Genomic DNA, 9511 nt, shown 5'->3' with positions numbered 1-9511 from the left:
TATTCATTTGCCCTCAGATTTTTCTAATATTTCCCACTTGCCATAGCATTCTCTCTGAACCCCGAGGGAGCATTGAGGCTGGTACTCAAAGGCTCTCATTAAACCAGAATAGACTAATATGCACAGCAAAATTATCTTCCAGTGATTGAAGGAAAAGAAAAATTTTCTATGACATAAACTATAGCCAAAATTTTTTTTATTGTTTCTGACTGCAGAGAGGAATGAGCATGGATGGCAGAGAGGTTCTGGAAACAAATATGAAGCCATCGTGATTAAAACACAAAGTAACACTAAGAAAGCACAAATAACAATGAAAATTAAGAATACAATGAATGTAACTAGCACATATATCTCAATAATAACTTGAAATTCTCTGATCAAAAGACAGAGAGTGACTGAATGGATCAAGAATAAAATCCATATATCTGTTGGCTACGAGAAACATATCTTAACTTCAAAGATAGCTTATAACATAGAGTAAAAAGATAGACAAAATATTTCAAACAAATGGAATGGGAAAGCAAGCAGATGTCACTATCCTTGTATTTGACAAAAAAAAAGACATCAAACTAAAACTAACCCAAAGAGAGAGAAAAAACATTTATTCTAATCAAGGGAGCAGTTAGCAAAGAAGATATTACTATCCAAAACATAATATACCAAACTCTGTGGTGCTAAAAATCATAAAAATTATGCTACAGGATTTAAAGACATCAATTAACAATAGTCCACTAATATTGGGCAGTTTCAATACCCTACTTTCTCCAATAGAAAGGTTATTATGATTTATGGCACAGGTGACCCTGGCTGGTCCCATTGTGGGTGAGAGAAGCCGTGGTGGGTGGGAGATAAACAGATATGCCACGTGGAGAGAACTTGGGTATGGAGTTTATTTAGTGGTTACTGGGAGAGTCTGAGAAGGTAGGGGTATGGGGGCAGAGAGAAAGAGAGAGATGGGAACAGAGAGAAAGGGAAGAAAAAGAAGGGGGAAGGAAGGAGGTAGGGAGCTGCCTCTTCAGAAGAAGAAGAAGAAGAAGAAGAAGAAGAAGAAGAAGAAGAAGAAGAGAAAGAGAGAGAAACAGACAGACAGACAGACAGACAGACAGACAAAGAGAATGGAAACCAGCCTGCCTTGGCTGGAATGAGGAGATTGGGAGTGGGAGGAGTTTGTCTCTTAAAGGGACAGGGTACCCAGGTGATAAGGCAGGCCAATAAAATTATAAATATAACACAGGTCACCTGAACAAAAAATAAACAAACAAACATCAGAAATAATGGACATTGCACATCTTGTGGGCTTAGTATTTTTTCACAGAATAATCCACCCAAACACCAAAGAATATATATTCTGCACAGCAAAACATGGAAATAATTTTACAACAGACAACATCCTAGGACACAAAACAAATCTTTAAAAATTTAAAAAGGTTGGGGTATTCCCTAAATTACAGTTCTAGTGCTGTGAAGAGACACCATGACCAAGGTAGTTTATAAACAAAGTATTTAACTGAAGCTAAATTATAGGCTGAGAGATAGACTGAGCCTATGGGTTTTTAAAACTTCAAATATTACCCCCCGCGAAACATCTACTCCAACAAGAGCATTATTTCCTAATCCTCTGCAAACAGTTCATTAACTGGGGACCAAGCATGCAAACATATGAGATTATGTTGGCTAGTCTCATTCAAACCATCATACTTCTTGTATTTATATGCCCACAATGTGGTACAACTTAAAACTGACAGCAAGCAAATTTCTGGTAAATATACAAACTCATAGAGATTAAACAATTCATTACTTATTGTTGAATGGATCCAAAAAGAAATTGAAAAAGAAACTAAAATTTCCTGAAATTGAAAATGCAACACAACAAAACCTCTGAGATGTACTGAAAGCAATACTCTAAGGGAAATTTGTAACTCTAATTACCTACATTAAAAATAAGAAAAGACACATTTAAATGACTTAATAATGCAACTCAAAAATTTGGCAAAACAAGGATAAACCAAATCCAAACCCAGTTAATGTAAAGGAAAAATAGTAATAAACAGAGCAGAAATTGGTGAAATAGAAACTCTGTCAGATCCCCCAAGAAATTCCTTTTCCTACATAAGGTCAGGAATTTAGACAAAAGCCAGCATTCCCTTCAGGGCTTGAAGAAAGTTCCTACTTTCTTCAATGGTAAAAGGTGCCTTTCTCCTTACCTCTGGCAAAAGCTACACTCTTCAGTTAGCATATGACTGTGGCGCCAATTAGCATGGCAAGGGTTTTGCTAGTATTTAGGCTCCCTCAGACCCCACTCTAGCTCACAGGCTACCTTCCTTGCAAGCAGCCTTTCCACTCTAACCTAGGAGAAGCCTTGCCTCAATTCTGCCTCCTCACTTCTCTCTGCTTTCTCAGGGACAGCCTTGGCAGTTTGGAAAAAAATTTACCTTATTCCCCCATGGTGAGGCTATTTTGGTTTCTTTACTGTGCCTACACACAGGAAAACAAAAACGCCTACAAGCCGATATTCCAGGTAAACATGTTCTCAGTAAAATATTTAAAAATAAAATATAAACATACATCAAAAAGTTTATCAATTATGATCAAGTTGGTTTTATCTCTGAAATGCAGAGTTCGTTGTAGTGTTGGGGGTCAAGACCCAAACACTCTCAGAGACAGCAGTGTAACAAGGCAAAGTCTATTAAAACCAGGCCAATTTTCTTTCCTTGAGAGTAGAAGAAAACAGCCCTCAGCAGCAACGGGGGGGGGGGAGATTTTATATGGGTCCTTCATGACCTTTGCAAGCATGGAAAGTCTAATACAAAAGCAAACGTTTGGTGGTTAGCATTCAGCACAAATACACTGTCAAATGTTCTTGATGTCATTGTGGTTGACCAGTTTCAAAAAGTCCCATTTCTCAAGTCATGTTGACCTAGAGCTTAGAAGGTCTTTGTGGTCTGTTGATTTGAAAAACAGTGTGAGAAATAAGAACATAAATCTCACTTTACCTAAGAAATACAAAATATCAACATCATGGAAACAAGAAAAAGGCACAATGGCATATTAAAATCAATAGTGAAAGCAGAAATTGAGGTGTCAGCCTCCAACAGAAATAGCTGAATATTTGCAAGTCAATAAGTGTAATTGACCACATAAATAGGCTTATAGCCGTTTATTATTTGTGTTTTAATAAAGCATGCCTGAAGATCAGAGGACAAAGCAGCCATACAAGTCAGTCATACAAGCCAGGGAGTAGTGGCACACGCCTTTATTCCCAGGGAGACAGGGAGGCAGAGGCAGATGGATCTCTGTTAGTTCAAGGCCATTCTGGGCTACACAGATTGAATCTGTCTAAAACATAAACAGAGCTCACACGGAGGTAATCCCAGCACTTGCAATCACAAGCCTTTAATTCCAGCACTAGGGAGGTGGAAATGGGAGTGATATGACTCTACAGAGAGAGGAATATAAGGGAAAAGAGATAGGAACTCAGTGGAGTGTGGAGTGTGGGGTGTGGAGTTTTCAGGATTTGTGGAGACGGGATCTTGCCCATTTTCACTCTGAGGTAGAACTTAGAGCCAATGACTGACTGCTTTGATTTTCTGATTTTCGGCTTGAACCCAGTATCTGTGTCTCGGTTTTTATTGTTTGTGCTACATAGACTTAAAGACAAAAATTACATGATCACCTCAAGAACTACAGGAAAAGCCTTTGTCAAAAAAATTCTCTCATTTATTTATGATACATCCTAGTGCTAGAGGGAATATACCTCAACATAATAAAAATTCACATCCGACATCATCCAAAATGGAGAAACCCTTGAAGCAATCCCCCTTAAGTCAGGAATGAGACCAGGATTATACTATTCCCACTCTTTTTCAATATCATGCTAGAAGTACCAGCTGGAAAAATAAGGCAAGAGAAGGAAATTAAGTGGATACAAATAGGGAAAGGAGACATTTTTATAGGAATCTCAATTTGCAGATGGTATGATACGTACATTAGAGATCCCAAAAATTCTATGAGAAAATGTCTATAAATAATAAACAAATTCAGAAATAAGGCAGGATACAGAATCAACAAGCAAAAATCAATAACTTCTGTATATCAATAACAAACGAACAAAGGAGGGACTCATGGACACATTCACAATCACAAATATCCTTAAAGAAAATAAAACATCTAGAAATAAACCTAACCTAGGAAGTGAAGGACTTCTACAATAAGACTAGAAACCCTTGAAAAAAGAGAAATTCTTGATTCTGCCGTGTGAGACTAAGACCAGTACCACGATATACAAGTCAACGTCGAAGCAAGCTTTATTAAATACTAATTAGGATGATGGAAACTAGCCAGGTCCAACCCTGGATTCCTAGAGACTGGTTGCAAAGTATATTAGTCTGGTGCTTATGAGACAAAATCCACAAGGTTATGTACTTCCCACCTTCTTCCAACTGGGGGCAAGAATACATTCTGACAGATTTTCTGCCTATGTATCTCCCACCTTCTCATGATCAAGTATATTCTAAACAATTGAGGCAACCAAGATTGCGAATAAAAATAAAAAATACATGACTTGTTATTTTACATGAACAATAGCCCCAAGCATCCTAGGAAGTTATCTGTCCTTGGGCAAGTGAGGCTTAAAGGTTAGAGGCATTTTTGATTTATAGATCTCTTAAGCACAGTAATTTAAACTTAAAGCATAAATTTAGTCCTTAGTTCCTCCTTGATGTGCATCTTGAGTCAAATCCTTGACTCTGTGGTGAATACCAGTTTATATTGAGATCTAATAACATCAGTTTAATGGTATCCAGATGGGAATTTATGTATCTACTTAAGGCATTAATGATGCAAGGGCCAATAGTAATTAATAGAGGCAGAAAAACCAAAGATTGTATGAGGCTGACTTCAGAAATACTATGAGAATGCGTACTAGTCACTTATTTCATCAAGGTACTCTTTTTCCTGCAATATTTTTTGAGTATAGCCAAATTATCTCTAAAGATTAACGCGTGATTTTGTATAGAAACACCAATTTTCTTTACTAGTCCCATAATATCCTCCTTGCTCTACATAAAGCAGGTCAAGTGTTCTATCATATTGTAGAACTACCTTTTGATGAATCTACCCATTGATAGATTTGGGTCTATTTGATTTTAATATGTTCCTTTCCTGATATGTCAATGGGCACTATAAGTAGCCATTTTGTCCCCTGTGCTAGAAAGTTTCCTTCGTACCTCATAGTTAAGCCTGTTGAGAAGAAAAGCTGACATATGATCTTCTGTACCTACTTCATACTGAAATTAGAACATTATTTTCAGGGCCCACAAAGGCTGAAATATTAGTCAAAGGCTCAGAGGGGATTTAGGCAATGGGACTTTCATTAGAAGCATCTGGCTAGCTGATCCAGCTGAAAAGAAGAGGATCAATCACCTTTACTGGACTGGTTCACATCAAGTTTCAGCAAATCAAGGGTTTTCAGCCATTTGGAGAAGTTTGTAGTTCACAGCTGGATCCCAGATGATACTATCCACCAAATGGAAATTTGGTGAGACAGGTAAAGACTAGGGACAGAAGTTAAAGTTCTGACACGTAAAGGAAAAAAATATATTTGGAAATTTCAGGCCTGTATTTCTGGTAGTTAGGGGAAGGGAGGAAGAGAGAGACAGCGATCATACATTCAAGAATAGGCAAGTGGGGAAATTTATCTGGAGTCTATTGGACATCTGAAAGGTAGGTCTAAATCTTATGGTTCCCTAGATTCTCTAAAGCTTACATGATTTATTTAGTTTACAAAAAGTGATAGAAGTTTTAGATATATTATCCTTTGAGCCATAGCAAGTGATATGGCTTTGGTAGGGGGAAGAGAGAAGGGAGAAGGGAAGGGGAAGGAGAACATGAAGGAAGAAGATGATGAGGTGGGGCAAGGACAGAGAGGGAGAGCAAAGAGATATCTTGATTGACAGAACCGTTATGGGGCTAGCAAGAAACCTGACACTAGGGAAATTCCCAGGAATCCACAAGGATGACCCCAGCTAAGACGCTAAGCAATAGTGGAGAGGGTACCTGAACTGGCCTTCCCCATAATCAGATTGATGACTACCTTAATTGTCATCATAGAAACTTCATCCAGCAACTGATGGAAACAGATGCAGAGATCCACAGTGGAACACTGGACTGAACTCCCAGAGTCCAGTCGAAGAGAGGGAGGAGTAATAACTATGAACAAAGGGATCAAGACTGTGATAGGGATAACTACACAAACAGTTGAGCTGAGCTAGTGGGAGCTCACTAACTCCAGAATGACAGTGGCAGAACCTGTATAGCCCCAAACTAGACCCTCTGAATGTCGGTAACAGTTGTGTGGTTGGAGCAGTTTGTGGGGCCACTGGCAGTGAGGCTAGGATTTATCCCTAGTGCAGAAACTGGATTTTTGGAGCCCATTATCTTTAGAGGGATACCTTCCTCAGCCTAGATATGGGGGGCACCTTGGTCCAGCCTCAAAGTGATGTGTCAGACTTTGTTGATTCCCTATGGGAAGCCTTACCCTCTCTGAGGAGTAGATGGGGGTTTTGGGTAGAAGGTAAACATAGTGGGAGGAGAAGAGGGAGAGAGAACTAGGATTGATATATAAAACGAAAAAAGATTGTTTAAAAATTAAAATTTTTAAAAATAAGTAAATAAATTTTTAAAAATAAATCTTTTTTTCTCTGTACAGAAGGCTGGATATATATGGATCTATATAGATTGGACAGAGATGTTTTTAGCCCAAATGAGAATCATCTTTAAGTCTATACTTACAAGATAAGCAAAGGACAAGAAGAACTTCATGAAACTAAAAAGCTTTTATGCAGCTAAATATACAACCAACAATATAAATAATTAGCTCAGTGAATGGGAAAGAATTTTTGCCAGCTACATATCTGACAGTGAATTAATATCAAAAATATATAAAGAACTCAAAAATCAATTAAAAATCCAAAAATTGGCATGGGACCTAAATAGAATGTTTTCAAAAGAAAAAAAATATTTAAATTATGAAAATGTAAATCAAAAAACTTTGAGATTTCATCTTACTCCAGTCAGAATGGAAAAGATAAAAGATTAACATACAGCCAATGCTAAAGAGAGTAATGGCCAACGGGAACCCTCATTCACTGTTGGTAGGATTACAAATCAGTGAGGAGAATTCTCAAAAAGATAAAAAGTCTACTATATGACCAAACTATACCATTCCTTGGCATATGTCCCAAAGACTCAACATTCTATTCCACATATACTTGTTCAGTAATACCCATTGCTATCCTATCATAATAGCTACGAAAAGGAAAAAATCTAAATGTCCTTCAACTGATGAATAGATAACAGAAATGTGGTACATATACACAAATGGATATTATTCAGGTGTAAGAAAAGGAAAAAAAGAAGAAGTCATGAATATTGCAGATAAATGAGTAGAACTAGAAAAGATCACATTAAATGAGAGAGACCAGATGTTGAGTAGGATTTTCAAACTTCTTATCCAACCCCCAGTGACTCACTTCCTCCAAGAGGCCATACCTATTCCAGTAAGGACATACTTCTCAATCCCTCCCAACCAGTATTATTAACTGGGTACCAAGTATTCAAACCTATGAACCTATGGTGGTCATTCTCATTAAAAAAAAAAAACAACCACAATATCCTTCATTTTGTTGAGGTTTGTTACATCCAGTTCTACTATTTCTAGAAATTTTATCATAAAAGCATAATGGATTTTTTTCAAAAGACATTTTCTGCATCTCTTTTTTTGTGTTTTATTCTTTTTTTTATTAAAGATTTCCGCCTGCCTCCCTTTTCCCTCCCCCTCCCTCCACTCTCCATGCCCCACTCCCCTCCCCCTCCCTCTCCAGTCCAAAGAGCTGTCAGGGTTCCCTGCCCTGTGGGCAGTCCAAGGTCCTTCTGCATCTTTTGAAATTAGTATGAAACTTCTTTTGTCATTAAGTCCAATGGCTCGGGAGGTCCACTCTTTCTATGTATTGCTTTATTAGTTAATGAATAAAGAAACTGCCTTGGCCTGTTTATAGGTAGGCAGGGAAAACTGGACTGAATGCTGGAAGAAGGAAGGCAGAGTCAGAGAGATGCCATGGATCCACCACCGGAAATAGAGATGTTGAAATCTTACTGGTAGGCCATGACCTTGTGGTGATGCACAGATTAATGGAGATGGGTTAAATTAAGATGTAAGAGTTCGCCAATAATAAGCTAGAGCTAATGGGGCAAGCAGGGATTTAATTAATACAGTTTCTGTGTGATTATTTCAGGGCTAAGCTAGCCTGGTAGCCAAGAAGAGCAAGCGGCTCCCTGCAAAAAATTGGCTTTAACACGGTGGAATAAATCCATATAAAACCTGAGAGGACTTGAAAAGAAATTCTAGACACAAAAATCAAAGTTTAACTACTTTTTTTTTCAGCTGGCAGCTTTCCACAGCTCCATTAAGAAAGGTTTTCCTGATTCAGACATTGGGGGGGGGGGCTGCGTGGTTTTGAAACGTGGCTTTCTGGACCATGCTGCCAACACAAACTCTGGCTATGGAGCATCTGAATGGCATTTGTAGGCTCAGGTATTTGTGTGCCCACTCTTGGTCTAGAGGAAAGTAACTAAGACCATGGCTCAGCGCTCCCCACCTGGGCAGGCAGTGGGATCAGGTCTACTAGGTGTGTACAAGCAGGAGAGCGTAGAGGAGTCCTGCCACTATACACAGAGATATTTCCAGGTCACACAGTGTGCTTCATAGAAGATTTAGCTATTTCTCAGATAAAAAGGGTTTATGTGCTACAAACTCATTCTCAGAGTTAAAGTGCTGAGTGAGGCTCCTACCAGACCTGGCAGTAATGATATGTGCACCATTACTGAAAGTGGAGAGAGGTGGAGCCAGCATTCAAAGCAGCTACAACCAAGCTGCTTACAATTTTAAAAGCTCTTTGAGACAGTAAAGAATTACAGAAAATGCAATAAGGACAGATTCAGACGTAAAAGAACTCTAAATGGGTCACAGTGTAGGATAAATGTATGTAGGCTTGGGAGGGAGAAGAAAAAGAATATAGAGAGTTGGAAAAGAAGTAAATCATTTAAAATATTCTCTACAGAGACAAAATACAGATAGTCATAGATTAAAAGGAGTAAAGAAAAATAAGCCATGGAAAATTTACAGAGTCTGGATTATGTATATTATTGTGTTGCCTTTTTTTTCTACTGTGAATGAGCTAAGTACAGAGAGGCTTATTGTATGGGCTGCTAAGCTAAACCACCATGTATATTATAAAGGTATCATGATTTCCAAAACTGGGTCTAAGAATATGTTGCTTTGGAAAAGAGGTTCTTCTTTCCACAGAGGATGAGAATCTGTGGATTGCTTCCAGATCAATATTGTTTAATGGAACAAAATTCCCCAAAAGATTGCTGACAACACACCCAAAAAGACTTTACCCAATAAAGAGGAGGAAGCAGTTTGGAGAAACTATGCCCATGTTTCCAAATATTG

This window comes from Microtus pennsylvanicus, chromosome X, assembly GCF_037038515.1.
Source record: "Microtus pennsylvanicus isolate mMicPen1 chromosome X, mMicPen1.hap1, whole genome shotgun sequence".
In the NCBI taxonomy this organism is placed as follows: domain Eukaryota; kingdom Metazoa; phylum Chordata; class Mammalia; order Rodentia; family Cricetidae; genus Microtus; species Microtus pennsylvanicus.
The sequence above is the reverse complement of the archived record's forward strand: the minus strand, read 5'-3'. Positions refer to the sequence as shown.